This window comes from Salmo salar, chromosome 01 (genome assembly GCF_965601325.2).
Source record: "Salmo salar chromosome 01, fSalSal1, whole genome shotgun sequence".
Classification (NCBI taxonomy): Eukaryota; Metazoa; Chordata; class Actinopteri; order Salmoniformes; family Salmonidae; genus Salmo; species Salmo salar.
Genome location: NC_138291.1, coordinates 58,346,344 through 58,365,501, shown reverse-complemented (window position 1 = coordinate 58,365,501; position 19,158 = coordinate 58,346,344). Strand labels below are relative to the sequence as shown.

Below are 19,158 nucleotides of genomic sequence, written 5' to 3'. Positions count from 1 at the left end.
GACAGAGCCTGGACTCAAACCAGGATCTCTAGTGGCACAGCTAGCACTGCGGTAAAAGCTGTTCAGGGTCCTGTTGGTTCCAGACTTGGTGCATCGGTACCACTTGCCATGCGGTAGCTGACGGAACAGTCTATGACTTGGGTGGCTGGAGTGTTAGACAATTTATAGGGCCTTCCTCTGACACTGCCTGGTATAGAGGTCCTGGATGACAGGGAGCTCGTCCCCAGTGATGTACTGGGCAATACGCACTACCCTTTGTAGTGCCTTGCGGCCGGATGCCAAGCAGTTGCCATAACAAGCGGTGATGCAGCCAGTCAAGATGCTCTCAATGGTGCAACTGTAGAATCTTTTGAGGATCTGAGAGCCCATACCAAATCTTTTCAGCCTCAGTGCTGCCCTCTTTCAGCTCCTTTACATTCTACAATGTAGAAAATAGTAAAAATCAAGGAAAAACACTTGAATGTGTAGGCGTTCTAAAACTTTTGACTGGTTGTGGCTGTGTGTTTTTATTCGTTAGCTTCATGCTTGTAGTGTTGCACCATACTTTTTTGATACTAGAACTTGAAAAATGGTTTGGTACTAGAATTTTTGTTACGTTCGGTACTTCTGTCAAATGTCTCAGACACTGAGACACTGCATGTTGAAACTGTTCATTACTGTTTGCAAAATAATGTCCATACAGGCTAGAATAACTTCACAATGCAAGAAGATACCGGTAGTTTCCAGGTTTCCTTGTTAGCTTACAGCTGAAACTAACAGGTTCACCACTCTAGTACTCTAGTTTGTGATATGAAAACCATAATGCAAAAAATTATGATTTCAAAGCTGATTTCCATCGAACTTTTCATTTAATCGTTCACCCTCACGTCTCTCCCTCAACCAAAGATTTATTGCCTGAGCGAACTGAGGGCTCCGACAGGCCGCACCCCTCTTGGATCGTAAATGACATCATTACTGGTTAAAGAGAGAGCTCACACTTTTATAAAATAAGCTATTTCTAAGCAAATGTTGTTGATCAGTCCAATTTAAACGAAGTGCCACATGGAAGGGGAACATATTGTTTGTCATCTGTAGCACCATCTAAATAAACCTCAATAACTCCACCCGGCACAGCCAGAAGAGGACTGGCCACCCCTCATAGCCTGCTTCCTCTCTAGGTTTCTTCCTAGGTTCTGGCCTTTCTAGGGAGTTTTTCCTAGCCACCGTGCTTCTACACCTGAATTGCTTGCTGTTTGGGGTTTTAGGCTGGGTTTCTGTACAGCACTTTGAGGTATCAGCTGATGTAAGAAGGGCTATATAAATAAATTTGATTTGAATAACTCAATGCTCCTATTGAATATGCATTCACCTTTATTGTGAATAGGCTTAGGGTACATCTTGGTTTATCAATAGAGCTTTACCATTCAAATAAAGTATTACTGTTATGTAGTTAGGATTGGTAAAAACAAAAAGTCAAATTGAATGTATTATTGTGTAATTTATTGTATAAAACATTTAAAAATGCACTGATATTGAACTCAAAAGATGCCCAACGATTGAACAGAGCAGTAACTGAGTTTGTCTGGATCAAGTGCCATTCTGTGACTTCGGCTAATATGCTGTTTTTTGCAGTGGTATGGCTTTGATATTGAGTATCGCGATAATATACTTGGTATTGAAGTCAAAATTCTGGTATCGTGACAACACTACGTGCTTCCCCATTAATACAGAGAGAACTGCTCGTTTCTAACCCAAACAGTTCAAAATGGCTACTATTTAGAATGCAAGTATGGGTATTCGGACACAGCCATTGACTTGACTGTGAACATCGTTTTTCAGAACACCGCTCTACTTGTAGGCTACATTGTACAGAGTTCCCTGACACAAAATGTTTCAGAGTTGCATATTTTGTCTTTTGGTTTAACTAACAGGTTGCTTAGCTCTTGGGCATTGTTATCGTGGGCAGTCTTATCGTGAGAAAGTTGAGCTTAAATGTAATAGTCAAAGGAAAATAATAATTACCATAGTCTAGATTGTATAACCGCTTTATGGGAGTAGTTCAAAGCTTAAAACTGTATTAAAGTTTCTTTCAACCAGCCTCAACATGGCAGTAATTAAACACACCCGTCAGCCTCTTGGTAATAGTTTCCCTGGGAACCGTGTTTGATTTATTGTTCTCATTTGTGTTTTAGTATGTCATTTTCAATTTCCTCCAAATGGCACGAATGATAATTATAGATGTTGAAAATCCAATTTTTATGCACAAAAGGTTGATTGCATGGTGGTTGTGACCAGAAGATGAATACCAAGGTGATTGGAGACAATACATTATGGTAAAATACAATAAAAGATTATAGTTAAATTCATCTAGCATGTAAGCCTATGACTAAGGATGATGCTGTGTAGAAATGTACTGTCAGTCAACCAGTGACTCAGTTCTCTGCCGCTGTGTGGTTCATGTCGGAAGCCTGGTGCCATATTTTATTTATTTATTTTATTTTTTATTTCACCTTTATTTAACCAGGTAGGCAAGTTGAGAACAAGTTCTCATTTACAATTGCGACCTGGCCAAGATAAAGCAAAGCAGTTCGACAACATACAAAAACACAGAGTTACACATGGAGTAAAACAACATACAATCAATGATGCAGTAGAATAAAAAAAAAAAAAAAAAAATAATAATAATAATAAAAAAAATAAAAAATAAAAAATAAAAAAAAAAATTATGCTCCGCGGGGAGACAGGAAGCCATGGCCTGAGTGAGGAGGCTACCACACATCGCGCTGACAGCTCCCAGACCCAGCCGGATGCTCCCTCTGTACCACAGCCCTAAGGCCCCGATGAGTCAAACGTGTCCTGGACCCTGGCCGAGGAACTGTTGTCACTATAGTATGGAAGACTACAATGACTGCATATGCATTTTACAGTTTTTTATTTTATTTTTTCGATGACGATGACGAGACATGCATTCCTATGCGATGACTCAATAGCACATTGAAGCCAAATTTAAGTTGTTTAAGATGGCGTCTCATGGATCAGTTTGAGCTACTCCAGGAAGTGATGTTGCATGCTCGCGCAGTGCTGCCCTCATTGATTAACTCCAGTTGAAGGCCAACCGGGATACTGCAGGCTGCCATTAACGACTAAATTAACTTATTCTGTTTGCAATAAATATATAAAAATCAGTTCAAGGTCATCTGTTGTATTATAAGCAATTACTGGTACCATGATTGTCTTTGAAAAGCATTTTTTATTTAAATGGATTGACCACTAAGATTGCCATTTTTCCATTCACTAATGGGGGATCTGGTTTTCAGCAAACAATGCCTGCAATACCGTGGTCGCCCTTTAACTTCCGTGGCTTCATTGAGAGGGGGTAGTCATTCTCCCTTTGAAGACTGTCACAGTCACACCTCAGAGGTGTGTCCACTGTCTCTGTCCAGGCCTGTCTGTCCATCTCTGACTCTGTTCTACGAAGCGCAGAATTAGAGATGATGGGATTACACGTCACACGGTTTAGCATAGACAGAGCGGGATTGTGGGAAGGGATCATAGGGCCGGGGTCAGGTGAGACAATATGGTGCATTCAGGAAGAAAAGTCCCATGGCAGCTCTCGCTGATGGGCCCCATTTTTTATTATCTCCTGTCTTCTCTCTGCAGTCTCCCAAAAAGCAGTTAGAAATGGTTCATTACTAAACTGATTTTTGATGCAGATTTATCCATTTCGATGGAGATTGATCCATCACGTATGATATTTACAATTCCCCTCCATGTCTCCAATAAAGCAACATGGATTAACTAAATCCACTTTGCTGTGGAGGTCTGGGCATGCCCTCCAGGAGATTTATTTTGTAGAACGACTGTGACAAGGTCACTTCTGGTGACTTAAAAAGAATCCATGAAAATGTAATATGTTGACACCATCTGAAATATAGAACTGATGCGTGCCCCAGCACTGTAGGGAGATAATTAGGAGCAAGCGGTGGTTGTGCACTCGTGGCTCTCCTTCGTGCCACTGCTCACACTATTTGCTACAAATATACAGTACCAGTCAAAAGTTTGGACACACCTACTCATTCAAGGGTTTTACTTTATTTTTCTATTTTCTACATTGCAGAATAATAGTGAAGACTTCAAAACTATGAAATAACACACATGGAATCATGTAGTAACAGAAAAAGTGTTAAACAAATGAAAATATATTTTTGATTCTTCAAAGTAGCCACCCTTTTCCTTGACAGCTTTGCACACTCTTGGCATTCTCTAAACCAGTGTTATGAGGTAGTCACATGGAATGCATTTTAATTAACAGGTGTGCCTTGTTACAAGTTAATTTGTGGAATTTATTTCCTCAATTCATTTGAGCCAATCAGTTGTTGTGAAAAGGTAGGGTGGGTATACAGAAGATAGCCCTATTTGGTAAAAGACTCAAGTCCATATTATGTCAAGAACAGCTAAAATAAGCAAAGAAACGACAGTCCATCATTACTTTAAGACATTAAGGTCAGTCAATCTGAAAAATTTCAAGAACGTTGAAAGTTACTTCAGAGTTCATCTGACTCTGCGTAAGTAGAAAAATTCTCATTGCCAAAATCTTACAGATCCCTTTAAAAGCATATCACTGCAGATATATATATATATATATATATATATATATATATATATATATATATATATATATATTAGTTGAAGTCAGTTTACATTCACCTAGGTTGGAGTCATATAAAACTTGTTTTTCAACAACTCCACAAATTTCTTGTTAACTTCCTTAGGATAGGTGGGACGTTAGCGTCCCACCTGGCCGACAGCCGGTGCAATTTCAGAGCGCGAAAGTCAAAATTTAAATTAATATAAATATTAAACTTTCATGAAATCACAAGTGCAATACGTCAACATAAAGCTTCACTTGTTGTTAATCCAGCCACCATGTCAGACTTCAAAAAGGCTTTACGGCAAATCCATGCGATTATCTGAGAACAGCGCCCAGCACACAAATGCATAACAAATAATTTTCAATCAGGGAGTTGTGACACGAAAGTCAGAAATAACGATATAATTTATGCCTTTGAAGATCTTCTGTTGGCAATCCAAAATGTCCCAGTTACCTCACAAATGATCCTTTTGTTCGATAATGTCGGTCTTTATATCCATAAAAACTCAGTTTAGCTGGCGTGCTTCAGTCAAAAATCCACAGTTTCCCTCCGACACGCTATCTGAGTCGGTACAGCCACCTGGTTTCTTCACGCATCTCTCTGGTAAGAAGAAGGGTGGGGGTGTATGCCTTATGATTAACGAGACGTGGTGTGATCATAACAACATACAGGAACTCAAGTAATTTTGTTCACCTGACTTAGAATTCCTCACTATCAAATGCCGACCGCATTATCTACCAAGGCCCGACCGCCGGAATCCCCCCCCCCCCCCCCCCCCCGCGCCTGCGGCCTGGCTTCGGACTTATGAACTGGCCACACCGGGCGCGTGCCGGGGATTTTAACAAGGCTAATCTGAAAACAAGGCTCCCCAAATTCTATCAGCATATCGGTTGTGCTACCAGGGCGGGCAAAACCCTAGACCACTGTTATTCTAACTTCCGCGACGCATATAAGGCCCTCCCTCACCCTCCTTTCGGAAAAGCTGACCACGACTCCATTTTGTTGCTCCCAGCCTATAGACGGAAGCTAAAACAGGAAGCTCCCGCCCTCAGGTCTGTTCAACGCTGGTCCGACCAATCGGCTTCCACGCTTCAAGATTGCTTCGATCACGTGGACTGGGATATGTTCCGCATTGCTGCGAACAACAACATTGACGAACAAAAACCATTGACGAATACGCTGACTCGGTGTGCGAGTTCATTAACAAGTGCATCGGTGATGTCGTACCAACAGCGTCTATTAAAACATTCCCCAACCAGAAACCGTAGATTGATGGCAGCATTCGTGCAAAACTGAATGCGCAAACCACTGCTTTTAATCAGGGCAAAGTGACCGGAAACATGACCGAATACCCACAGTGTAGCTATTCCCTCCGTAAGGCAATCAAACAAGCTAAGCGTCAGTACAGAGACAAAGTGGAGTCGCAATTCAACGGCTCAGACACGAGAGGTATGTGGCAGGGTCTACAGTCAATCACGGACTACAAAAGAAAAATCAGCCCCGTCGCGGATCACGATGCCTTGCTCCCAGACAGACTAAACAAGTTTTTTGCTCGCTTTGAGGACAATACAGTGCCACTAACACGGCCCGCTACCAAAACCTGCGGGCTCTCCTTCACTGCAGCCAATGTGAGTAAAACATTTAAACGTATTAACCCTCGCAAGGCTGCAGGCCCAGACGGCATCCCCGGCCGCGTCCTCTGCATGCGCAGACCAGCTGGCTGGTGTGTTTACAGACACATTAAATCAATCCTTATCCCAGTCTGCTGTCCCCACATGCTTCAAGAGGGCCACCGTTGTTCCTGTTCCCAAGAAAGCTAAGGTAACTGAGCTAAATGACTACCGCCCTGCAGCACTCACTTCCATCATCATGAAGTGCTTTGAGAGACTAGTCAAGGACCATATCACCTCCACCCAACCTGACACCCTAGACCCACTCCAATTTGCTTACCGACCCAATAGGTCCACAGACGACGCAATCGCCGTCACACTGCACACTGCCCGAACCCATCTGGACAAGAGGAATACCTATGTAAGAATGCTGTTCATCGATTACAGCTCAGCATTTAACACCATAGTACCCTCCAAACTCATCATTAAGCTCGAGACCCTGAGTCTCGTCCCCGCCCTGTGCAACTGGGTCCTGGACTTCCTGACGGGCCGCCTCCAGGTGGTGAGGGTAGGTAACATCTCCACCCCGCTGATCCTCAACACTGGGTCCCCACAAGGGTGCGTTCTCAGCCCTCTTCTGTTCTCCCTGTTCACCCACGACTGCGTGGCCATGCACGCATCCAACTCAATCATCAAGTTTGCAGACGACACTACAGTGGTAGGCTTGATTACCAACAACGACGAGACGGCCTACAGGGAGGAGGTGAGGGCCCTCGGAGTGTGGTGCCAGGAAAATAACCTTGCGCTCAATGTCAACAAAACAAATGAGCTGATCGTGGACTTCAGGAAACAGCAGAGGGAGCAGCCCCCTATGTACATTGACGGGACAGTAGTGGAGAGGGTGGAGAGTTTTAAGTTCCTCGGCGTACACATCACGGACAAACTGAAATGGTCCACCCACACAGACAGCGTGGTGAAGAAGGCGCAGCAGCGCCTCTTCAACCTCAGGAGGCTGATGTCACCCGATGTCACAGGAAGGCCAAAAAGGATTGGATTCAGTTGGATTCAGGTCTGGGGAATGGGCGGGCCAGTCCATAGCATCAATGCCTTCCTCTTGCAGGAACTGCTGACACACTCCAGCCACATGAGGTTTAGCATTGTCTTGCATTAGGAGGAACCCAGGGCCAACCACACCAGCATATGGTCTCACAAGGGGTCTGAGGATCTCATCTCGGTACCTAATGGCAGTCAGGCTACCTCTGGCGAGCACATGGAGGGCTGTGCGGCCCCCCAAAGAAATGCCACCCCACACCATGACTGACCCACCGCCAAACCGGTCATGCTGGAGGATGTTGCAGGCAGCAGAACCTTCTCCACGGCGTCTCCAGACTGTCACGTCTGTCACATGTGCTCAGTGTGAACCTGCTTTCATCTGTGAAGAGCACAGGGCGCCAGTGGCAAATCTTGGTGTTCTCTGGCAAATGCCAAACGTCCTGCACGGTGTTGGGCTGTAAGCACAACCCCCACCTGTGGACGTCGAGCCCTCATACCACCCTCATGGAGTCTGTTTCTGACCGTTTGAGCAGACACATGCACATTTGTGGCCTGCTGGAGGTCATTTTGCAGGGCTCTGGCAGTGCTCCTCCTGCTCCTCCTTGCACAAAGGCGGCGGTAGCGGTCCTGCTGCTGGGTTGTTGCCCTCCTACGGCCTCCTCCACGTCTGCTGATGTACTGGCCTGTCTCCTGGTAGCATCTCCATGCTCTGGACACTACGCTGACAGACACAGCAAACCTTCTTGCCACAGCTCGCATTGATGTGCCATCCTGGATGAGCTGCACTACCTGAGGCACTTGTGTGGGTTGTAGACTCCGTCTCATGTTACCACTAGAGTGAAAGCACCGCCAGCATTCAAAAGTGACCAAAACATCAGCCAGGAAGCATAGGATCTGAGAAGTGGTCTGTGGTTACCACCTGCAGAACCACTCCTTTATTGGGGGTGTCTTGCTAATTGCCTATAATTTCCACCTGTTGTCTATTCCATTTGCACAACAGCATGTGAAATGTATTGTCAATCAGTGTTGCTTCCTAAGTGGACAGTTTGATTTCACAGAAGTGTGATTGACTTGGAGTTACATTGTGTTGTTTAAGTGTTCCCTTTATTTTTTTGAGCAGTATATTTTTCACACAGTGCAGCAAGCCTAAAACCTGCCCTGCCCGAATCAATTCTCAGAATTTGAGGCCCAGACTGTCGGGCCCCGTCGGGTTCGGGCTGAGAATGAGAACTATACTCCTTTTCAGTAATTACATCCAATATGACTGAAATTAATTTTTTTATCTCTTGTGGTGTCTTGATGGTACTGAAAGGAATTTGCAGATTTCCTTGCCACTCCCTCACTTGCATAACGGCGTACGATTTGATTCACACCCCGCTCAGTTTTGTATGATGACCTATGCTTTAACCATTTAGGCCTAATGTGAACAGAGCACTGTGTCTTGCAGTCGGAAGAAAGCTGCTGACATTTAGGGTGACGTTCCACCTGATGCTGTTATTCTTATCCCAGCTTTGGATATTTCAGTAAGTGTTAGGCCTAACTGATGACTGGTGTTTTGCATTGTCTCTCTGAACCATTTAAATTATTCTGAAAGACATAGTTTGAGGATGAGGTGAATTTTATAGCCTCCACAAAGTTGTGCAGCTTGCCCAAACATGCCCATTAATCCCAATGAAAAACATGCTGAAGCCTATTATATCCCAATGCACTGCAGTGCCGAAAATTGATTTTCTAAGACTTCAATCGGTCACGTGTGCTCCAGTATTGATTTTAATCTCCGCTTCAACCAAGGTGTACAAGGTGTACTGTGAACCTTCTCCAACCCGCATTAGCTCACATTTTAACCCTGGAGAGCCTTTTTTTCCCCATAGCTTTGTCTTTACCTCTGACATTTTAATCCTAGTAAAAATTCCCCGTCTTAGGTCAGTTAGGATCACCATTTTATTTTAAGAATGTGAAATGTCAGAATAATAGTAGAGAGAATGATTTATTTCAGCTTTTATTTCTTTCATCACATTCCTAGTGGGTCAGACATTTACATACACTCAATTAGTATTTGGTAGCATTGCCTTTAAATTGTTCAACTTGGATCAAACGTTTTGGGTAGCTTCCCACAATAAGTTGGGTGAATTTTGGCCCATTCCTCCTGACAGAGCTGGTGTAACTGAGTCAGGTTTGTAGGCCTCCTTGCTCGCACATGCTTTTCAGTTCTGCCCACACATTTTCTATGGGATTGAGGTCAGGGCTTTGTGATGGCCACTCCAATACCTTGACTTTGTTGTCCTTGAGCCATTTTGCCACAACTTTGGAAGTATGCTTGGGGTCATTGTCCATTTGGAAGACCCATTTGTGACCAAGCTTTAACTTCCTGACTGATGTCTTGAGATGTTGCTTCAATATATCCACATAATATTCCTTGTTCATGATGCCATCTATTTTGTGAAGTGCACCAGTCCCTCCTGCCCCAAAGCACCCCCACAACATGATGCTGCAACCCCCTTGCTTCACAGTTGAGATGGTGTTCTTTGGCTTACAAGCCTCCCCCTTTTCCTCCAAACATAACAATGGTCATCATGTTCTATTTTTGTTTGTGCTTCTTCCTTGCTGAGCGGCCTTTCAGGTTATGTCGATATAGGCCTCGTTTTACTGTGGATATAGATACTTTTGTACCTGTTTCCTCCAGCATCTGCACAAGGTCCTTTGCGGTTGTTCTGGGATTGATTTGCACTTTTCACACCAAAGTACGTTCATCTCTAGGAGACAGAACATGTCTCCTTCCTGAGCGGTATGACGGCTGCGTGGTCCCATGGTGTTTATACTTGCGTACTATTGTTTGTACAGATGAACGTGGTACCTCCAGGCGTTTGGAAATTGCTCCCAAGGATGAACCAGACTTGTGGAGGTCTACAATTATTTTTCTGTGGTCTTGGCTGATTTATTTTGATTTTCCCATGATGTGAAGCAGAGGCACTGTTTGATGGGTAGGCCTTGAAATACATCCACAGGTACACCTTTAATTGACTCAAATGATGTCAATTAGCCTATCAGAAGCTTCTAAAGCCATGACATCATTTTCTGGAATTTTCCAAGCTGTTTAAAGGCACAGTCAACTTAGTGTATGTTAACTTCTGACCTACTGGAATTGTGATAGTGAAATAATCTGTCTGTAAAGAATTGTTGGAAAAATTACTTGTCATGCACACAGTAGATGTCCTAACCGACTTGCCAAAACTATAGTTTAACAAGACATTTGTGGAGTGGTTGAAAAACGAGTTTTAATGACTCCAACCTAAGTGTATGTAAACTTTGGACTTCAACTGTATGTAAACTACTTGTCTCCAGGAAAACATTTATCCGGGGTCATTGGCTACTCTATTTCATAAATGTTATGCAAATTAAGGATTAGAAAGCCAATTATATCCTAGGTAAGCCTTAATTAAATTGGAGGTGAATAATGTAGTCTGGTTTTTACTGTATTTAGTGAGCTCACTCTGGGGTATTAGTCACCTTCTTGACAGGGCAGTTTGGCTCCTGTGACCTTACTTTGAACAAATTAGTTTATGCACTCACTGCGGTGCTCATCCAAGGGAACAATGAAGAAGCCCAAATGTTTAACTTTTTATTTTAACGACCCTATATGCTGACATTATGCAAATGTCACCCATTCATTTGAAGTCAGAGAAAAGAGCAGGAAAAAGTCAAGGATGGATGAAAATACTAATTCTGTACTATTTACTGTAAAAATGTACATGTTTAATTACATTTTTAGAGTTTGTCACTTATTAAAGGAAAATTCCACCCAAAAACTGTTTTGGTATTTGTTTCATAAGTCAATTGTTGGCATATTCCCAAAATGCTTTGCTTGTCAGCAATCAAGATGTCAAGATATAGAACTTTCAAAATACAGAAATCATCCCTGTATGATGCAAAATCCATCATACGGGGATGATTTCTGTATTTTGTAAGTTACTGTGGATCTGTTTTTGAAAAGTACTGCGGTCTCTCTTCTGTTTGGTTGTAATTAGTAAAAACCTCTACGGACGTTATGAAAGCTTAACCAAGTTTAATCCTCCCAAAGGATCAATACAGCTGCATTAGACAAAACATGTTTCCACCAACACAAGTTTATAAACTCAGCAAAAAAAGAAACGTCCCTTTTTCAGGACCCTGTCTTTCAAAGATAATTCATAAAAATCCAAATAACTTCACAGATCTTCATTGTAAAGGGTTTAAACGCTGTTTCCCATGCTTGTTCAATGAACCATAAACAATTAATGAACATCCACCTGTGGAACGGTCGTTAAGACACTAACAGACGGTAGGCAATTAAGGTCACAGTTATGAAAACTTAGGCCTTTCTACAAACTAAAAAACACCAAAAGAAAGATGCCCAGGGTCCCTGCTCATCTGTGTGAAAATGCCTTAGGCATGCTGCAAGGAGGCATGAGGACTGCAGATGTATCCTGGGCAATAAATTGCAATGTCCGTACTGTGAGACGCCTAAGACAGCGCTACAGGGAGACAGGACAGACAGCTGATCGTCCTCGCAGTGGCAGACCACGTGTAACAAAACCTGCACAGGATCGGTACATCCGAACATCACACCTGTGGGACAGGTACAGGATGCCAACAACAACTGCCTGAGTTACACCAGGAACGCACAATCCCTCCATCAGTGCTCAGACTGTCCGCAATAGGCTGAGCGAGGCTGGACTGAGGGCTTGTAGGCCTGTTGTAAGGCAGGTCCTCACCAGACATCACCGGCAACAATGTCACCTATGGGCACAAACCCACCGTCGCTGGACCAGACAGGACTGGCAAAAAGTGCTCTTCTCTGATGAGTCAGGGTTTTGTCTCACCAGGGGTGATGGTCGGATTCGCGTTTATCGTCGAAGGAATGAGCGGTACACCGAGGCCTTTACTCTGGAGCAAGATCGATTTGGAGGTGGAGGGTCCGTCATGGTCTGGGGCGGTGTGTCACAGCATCATCGGACTGAGCTTGTCATTGCAGGAAATCTCAACGCTGTGCGTTACAGGGGCGACATCTTCCTCCCTCATGTGGTACCCTTCCTGCAGGCTCATTCTGACATCCCATAGTTTTGGCTGATTTCTTTTGATTTTCCCATGATGTCAAGCAAACAGGCACTGAGTTTGAAGGTAGGCCTTGAAATACATCCACAGGTACACCTCCAATTGGCTCAAATTATGTAAATTACCCTATCAGAAGCTTCTAGAGCCATGACATAATTTTCTGGAATTTTCAAAGATGTTTCAAGGTAGTCAATTTAGTGTATGTAGACTTCTAACCCACTGGAATTGTGATGCAGTGAATTATAAGTGAGATAATCTGTCTGTAAACAATTGTTGGACAAATGACTTGTTATGCACAAAGTACATGTCCTAACCGACTTGCCAAAACTATAGTTTGTTAACAAGAAATTTGTGTTGAGTGGTTGAAAAACGAGTTTTAACCTCTCTGGGAAATGTGGGACGCTAGCGGGACACACTATTCAACAGCCAGTGAAATAGCAGGGCGCCAAATTCAAAACAACAAAAATCTCATTCAAATTTCTCAAACATACAACTAACTATTTTACACCATTTTAAAGATGAACTTCTCGTTAATCCAACCACATTGTCCGATTTCAAAAAGGCTTTACTGCGAAGCATATTATTAGATTATGTTAGGACAGTGCCGAGACGAGAAAAACCACACAGCCATTTTCCAAGCAAGGTGAGTCGTCACAAAAACCAGAAATACAGCTAAAATGAATCACTAACCTTTGATCTTCATCAGATGGCACTCATAGGACTTCATGTTACACAATACATGTATGTTTTGCTCGATAAAGTATATATTTATATCCAAAAACCCCATTTTACATTGGCGTGTAATGTTAAGAAATGTTTTGCCTCCCAAAACCTCTGGTGAATGAGCACATCAAGATGCACTTCTCCTTAATGCAACCGCTGTGTCAGATTTCAAAACAACTTTACAGCGAAAGCACACTTTGCAATAATCTGAGTACAGCGCTCAGAGACTAAACCAAACCCGCCATTTTGTGGAGTCAACAATACTCAGAAATAATATTATAAATATTCACTTACCTTTTGATGATCTTCGTCGGAATGCACTCCCAGGAATCCCAGTTCCCCAATAAATGTTCGTTTGTTTCGATAAAGTCCATATATATTTCCAAATACCTCCTTTTTGTTCGGTAGAGTACTCCAAATGCACTGTGCTCGCGCAGTTAAGTTCAGATGAAAAGTCAGTTATATTACAGATGATGTATAGAATGTCAAACGATGTATAGAATCAATCTTTAGGATGTTATCATAAATCTTCCATAATATTCCAACCAGATGATTCCTTTGTCTTCAAAAAAGAAAAGGAATACAGCTAACTCTCACGGGAGCGTGCGCCACTGAGCCCATGTCATTTTCTCACTCATCTACTTCCAGGAGCTCGTATTCTCTCCCTATTCACAGTAGAAGCATGAAACAACGTTCTAAAGACTGTTGACATCTAGTGGAAGCCTTAGGAAGTGCAAAATGAACCCTAAGTCACTGTATACTGGATAGGGAATCACTTGAAAGACTACAAACCTCATATTTCCACACTTCCTGGTTGGATTTGTCTCAGGTTTTTGCCTGTTATACTCACAGACATCATTCAAACAGTTTTAGAAACTTCAGTGTTTTCTATCCAAATCTACTAATAATATGCATATCCTACCTTCTGGGCCCGAGTAGCAGGCAGTTTAATTCATCTGAATTTCCGAATACTGCCCCCTGTCACTAAAAAGTTAATGACTCCAACCTAAGTGTATGTAAACTTCCGACTTCAACTGTATGTCAGAGCATAACAACATACTGTTACTGTTAAAACCATTTTCAAAATTAGTTCATACTCCCTTATTTTACTGGCGACCTCTCGGAAGATTTACCAGATCAGGAAGTTAGCACCCTAACCCATTCGGGAATCCCACACTCTATAAGTCCCGATCTGGTGAAATTTGTATTGAAACAAGAACAAAAAATGAAATCGGCAATTAGCATATCACAATCAATTTGGAGTAACTGTCATCCCTATTTAACATATATTTTTCCTTCTATATTCAGACTGAACAAAGTGCATTTGTATATTTACCCAAAGACCAGGACCCCAGGGAACTGGTAACTTTTTCTTCAAACACATGATTCACATTGTGATTCAAAAACATGTTAAATCAAAAATATGCGCATTCGAATAACCAATCAACGTGGATTTACAACTCTTGATAACTCCATAAGGAAATAATGGTATCTCATAAAGCAATGGTAAAATCGAAATGAAACTGGTGTTTCTCATTCATTTTATAATTAAATCCCACCTGTTTCTATCATTTATAGTGAGATTGGTCAGGCCTTACCAGAAAGTCAGGATACAGGGCATTCGACACCATTAAATATTTCTTCTCCCTTTACTTTTCATGTCCTTCAGAAACCATTTCAAAACCTTCCAAACATTTCCATCCTTCTGCATAGCCAATTTAATACTGAATTGAAAATACCCCATCCAAAATAAATCCCTCCATATCAACACCACTAACACATCCATAACCAGTAAAGTGTGTGTGTGTGTGTGTGTGTGTGTGTGTGTGTGTGTGGCTCAGTTGGTAGAGCATGGTGTTTGCAACGCCAGGGTTGTGGGTTCGATTCCCACGGGGGACCAGTACGGGGGAAAAAATGTATGAAATGTATGCATTCACTACTGTAAGTCGCTCTGGATAAGAGCGTCTGCTAAATGACTAAAATGTTAAAAAAAATGTGTGTGTGAAACCTCAGGTCAAAAACACACATGAACAGGCCTCACTTATCTGGAACTCCGTTTATGGCCCACTCCGTAATTTATGTATCTTTTATTTATGCATGTACTATTCTCCATAACCACCGCACCACAAAGAATTAAGTTAATTTTAGGTTTAGTAACCCCTTTGCTAATTCCTCGTTACCCCTCCACCCTTTTGTACATTCTCAAAATCTATTTCAGAATAAAACTACACAAAATGTCTCATTAGATCTCCCAAAAAAGAGTGTTTGGCTAGATGAATTTAAATTTGTTACCTCTAGAATCCATTCCCCTGGCATTTCGCCTAGATTCTTCGTGCCAATTTTTGCCAATTTCTCATCCTAAGGAATCCGTGATATTTGATCCCTGGCCTCTATTGAACAGTTGGGTAAGATGTGATCTCATACGTGTTCCTTCAACTAGAAACTGTAATCTCTATGAACCACTATCGTTTGAACCGAAACTATACACCGATATGTGACATTTCCTCTCCTGCTACTCTCAAAAGGATTTGTTGTTGCTCTTTTGAAAAAGATGCAAAAGCTTGTATAGTGGAATTTCCTTCGAAAGCAGCAGGTTCCAGTATCACCGTACACTCATTCTTCCGATGCTCCCTGTTTTAGATGTGGGATTATCTCCTTACGCTTTTGTCGCTACGTTTCTTTGTCTTACCTTGGCCATTGAAACCACTGTTAGTGACTTTCACTGTGGCTGTATTAACCCCTCGCACGTCTGTGAAGTGAGCTGATTTATATTCCACTCAAACATCTTGCTCTATTTTATCCACCACCCCCACAATTGTCGTTTTGATCACAAGTTTCAAACCTGCCATGAAAGCCGAAGTTCAAATTCTATCAATGTACTCACGTACCCAGTCTTTTTGTAGCTAAGTACCACTATTAATTCTCCATATTCGAGCCGAATTGGTAGAATGCTTGTGCGCTTCTTTCAGCGACTCCATTGCTTTATTAAAATCCTCTAGCTCCGCTTGGAGAATCGGGGCCGTCTGTCGCCATATGAATAGTTTTTATTCCCAAACTGTGTCTAGGGTGTTTTAGATTTCTTCTCCTGTCTATAATACACACCTTCTATTAACTATTTTCCAAGGTAGCGCTACCCACTTCCACGGATAATAATTAATTGGTCACGGTACTTAATACCTTGTATTAGAACCTATACTATAGCGTCTGCAAATGTATTACTGGAGAATACGGATGACTTAATGTCTTATTCCAGTATTGTGCCTCAAATATCACTGTTGTTGATAACCCACATTACCAAAATTATTCACACTTGTCTTCCTGTTTCCACATAATCTGTCATGGTTCTCCACCCAACAGGGCATCTAACCAACCTCTCTTTATTGCTACTGCTAATACTCGTAACTCAGTGTTTGAATATCTTATTTTTCCTTTTTTTTGTTTTTGTTTTACTCACTAGCTTCTAGAACTCTCGTCGTACAAAAACTCACTGCAGCTGGGACTTTTGTCCTTTTTACAGATCTCGCAGGGGAAGGTCCCTAGTAGGGGTATATCCTAATACGGAACCAGCCCTACACTGTATTGTCACTCCTGGATCTCGCAGTGGAAAACCTCCACTCGGGACCTATCCTTATGGAACCTACGCTACTCCTGATTTTTACCTGGATCTCGCAGTGGAAAACCTCCACTCGAGACCTGTACATATAGAACCTACCCTGCACCAGATATTTACGACCAGTCGTTACACAATGGGCCTACCGAATAAACTCAGGCTCTCTAGGTCCGTATACTATATTTGTTCAGCCTACGATTCTCATCTCCCCAAGATGTCAAAATGAGTGTAAACAGGTGTAGGAACTGTGCCTTCCTTGTTTGTTTCCAGCTCCACTGATCTGGACTCTCTGGTTTGACTACAAATCGTGGTGAACCCTGCTCGCAGCGCCAAGTGTTTGGTTCTAATTCTCAGAGTAAAAAACTCAACGGACATTATGAAAGCTTAAACAATTTTGTTCTTCCCAGAGGATCAATACAGCTGCATCAGACAACATGTTTCCACCACCACAAGTATATATATACTCCTATTAGGCACTCCTCCTTCTCTCCAATCCTTACATCTATTATGGTTCGATAGGAAGACGAAGTAATAGGGTAATAAACCATAATTTCTCCCTTACGGGGATCTGACCTGACCTCAACCCCTCATTTGCCTAATCCAAAGATGTCCACCCATATCCCTATAGCAATCCTGTGACTTCCTCCCGTCCACCCAGCACATTCCAAAGCCATCTGGCTCCTACAAATAACCATTAACTTCTGATGTAAAAACCAGTCTCTAGGATAGCAATGTTCCAAGTTTAACCCAGAATCCAACACTTCTAGACAGAGTTCAATCCAAGGAAAAATGTATTATCAAGGCTAAATGTATTATCAAGGCCTTCTCCTTTTGTGTCGGATTCTGACAAATAGAGCACAGTGAGTCACTTTGAGAAGGCACAGTGGCTGTCTAAAATTATATATTTTTCTCAATAGAATCCCCACGATCATTCTAGAGTAGAAGAGGAAGCTAGCTAGTGTGTGGCAGCAGTCAGTCAGACTGTGTAGGAGTGAATGTAAAGGACAGAGAATGAAACAGACTCCCTTATGAGGCTTGCTTCGCACACACTGTCCCCTGAGCCCCAGTTTCGTCTTGCTTGTTACCGTATCCGAAGAGTCGGGAGATTGACAGTCCAGAGGTACTAACACGGCTGTGTTTTTCCATCCACCTTCTTTTGTTTCAGGTTATCAGTAGCCCAGAGGTTCACATGCCAAGAGAGAGAGGACGAAGAGGAAAAGAAGAGGGGACACACTCAGGGCGATGAGTCTGGAGCACGCAGCATATACTCTTAAAGGTGAGGGGCTATTTATACGCGATTCTCTATAATCCTGCTTTCGTTCTCTCCCCCTTTCTCACTCTCTCTCCCCTTGCTTGCTCTCTCTACCTCCTCACAGACACACCACACACACACACACACACACACACACACACACACACACACACACACACACACACACACAAAGTATGCTTTCCATCCATTACTCTCTGTCTTTGGTTTTTCTCTCTTCTGTATGGAATATGCACAAAATCACTCCAATTATACTGCTAAAATACACATTCATTTCCCTTCTGCCCATTGTGGTGTTACTGTTTTGTGAATTGCTTTTAAGTTAAGTTTAGCGTAGCACACTGTGAACCTCCTGCTGTTTGGATGTTCTCCTATGGTTTCCGCAGGGAAGAATGCTTTTCCCTCGTAGGTTTGAAATAGAGCCGGTTTAAACAGGTTTATTTATTCATTCAAGAGGATTATGTAATGGTTTTCTGTTTGCTTAATGTAAATGAGACCGAAGAGCCACTTCTTTTGTAAATGTTGGTCTTTCGTTGTTGCGTTAGTACAGTAGCACCGGCCTCATTATAATGGTGGAGAATGAAAGTCAGCCACCCAGGTTCCACCAAGTCAAGAGCCCTCAGTGGCACGTAATGACTTGGGTTATTATTCTCTCTCCCATACGTGACGTCCTAGGAAAATGTTTTTTCTTTCTTTTTTTTCCATGTGCTCAGTTATATGAACCGTAGCCATCTCTTCCTCCGTTAAATTATTCAAGCTTCGCCCAAACAACACTGAACACGGCCATGTAGAGCACACCATCGCCCAGTCCAGGTGCTTGTTAATAATAGAGCACTACCCTCACCTCAGTGGAAACATTTGGGTTTTTGCAAACAACCCTCACTAGGGTCGCTTTTTATATGTAGCTGCTTTTTCATTAGACCAATTCAGGTGACTAGTGCTGAGCGATTAGTGCTTTTTGAGGTCTGTTTGATTATTTTATTTTTAAATAGGGTTTTCGGTGTTGATTTGTTTTTTTTTAAACATTAAATGCATTATGTGGGTTGAATGTTGTAACAGAATAAAACATTGCTACTTTAATAAGATATTTCAGTTGTTGTGTATATTATGTTTGTTTCATTCCAAGTCATCTCATCTCTATAGAGCTGCTGTCTGACAAATCACTATTTT

At 42.3% G+C, this 19,158-nt stretch overlaps 1 protein-coding gene across 1 annotated transcript in view; it reads left to right on the top strand.

Annotated features, from left to right (window-relative positions):
* The window catches only part of LOC106605561 (tight junction-associated protein 1), a 155,461-nt gene that overhangs the window by 55,766 nt on the left and 80,537 nt on the right, over positions 1 to 19,158 (top strand). Inside the window, exon 2 of the mRNA XM_045720112.2 lies at positions 17,884 to 17,994. The gene's annotated coding sequence lies outside the window, so the exon portion shown is untranslated. The remainder of the gene's footprint in view (positions 1 to 17,883; positions 17,995 to 19,158) is intronic.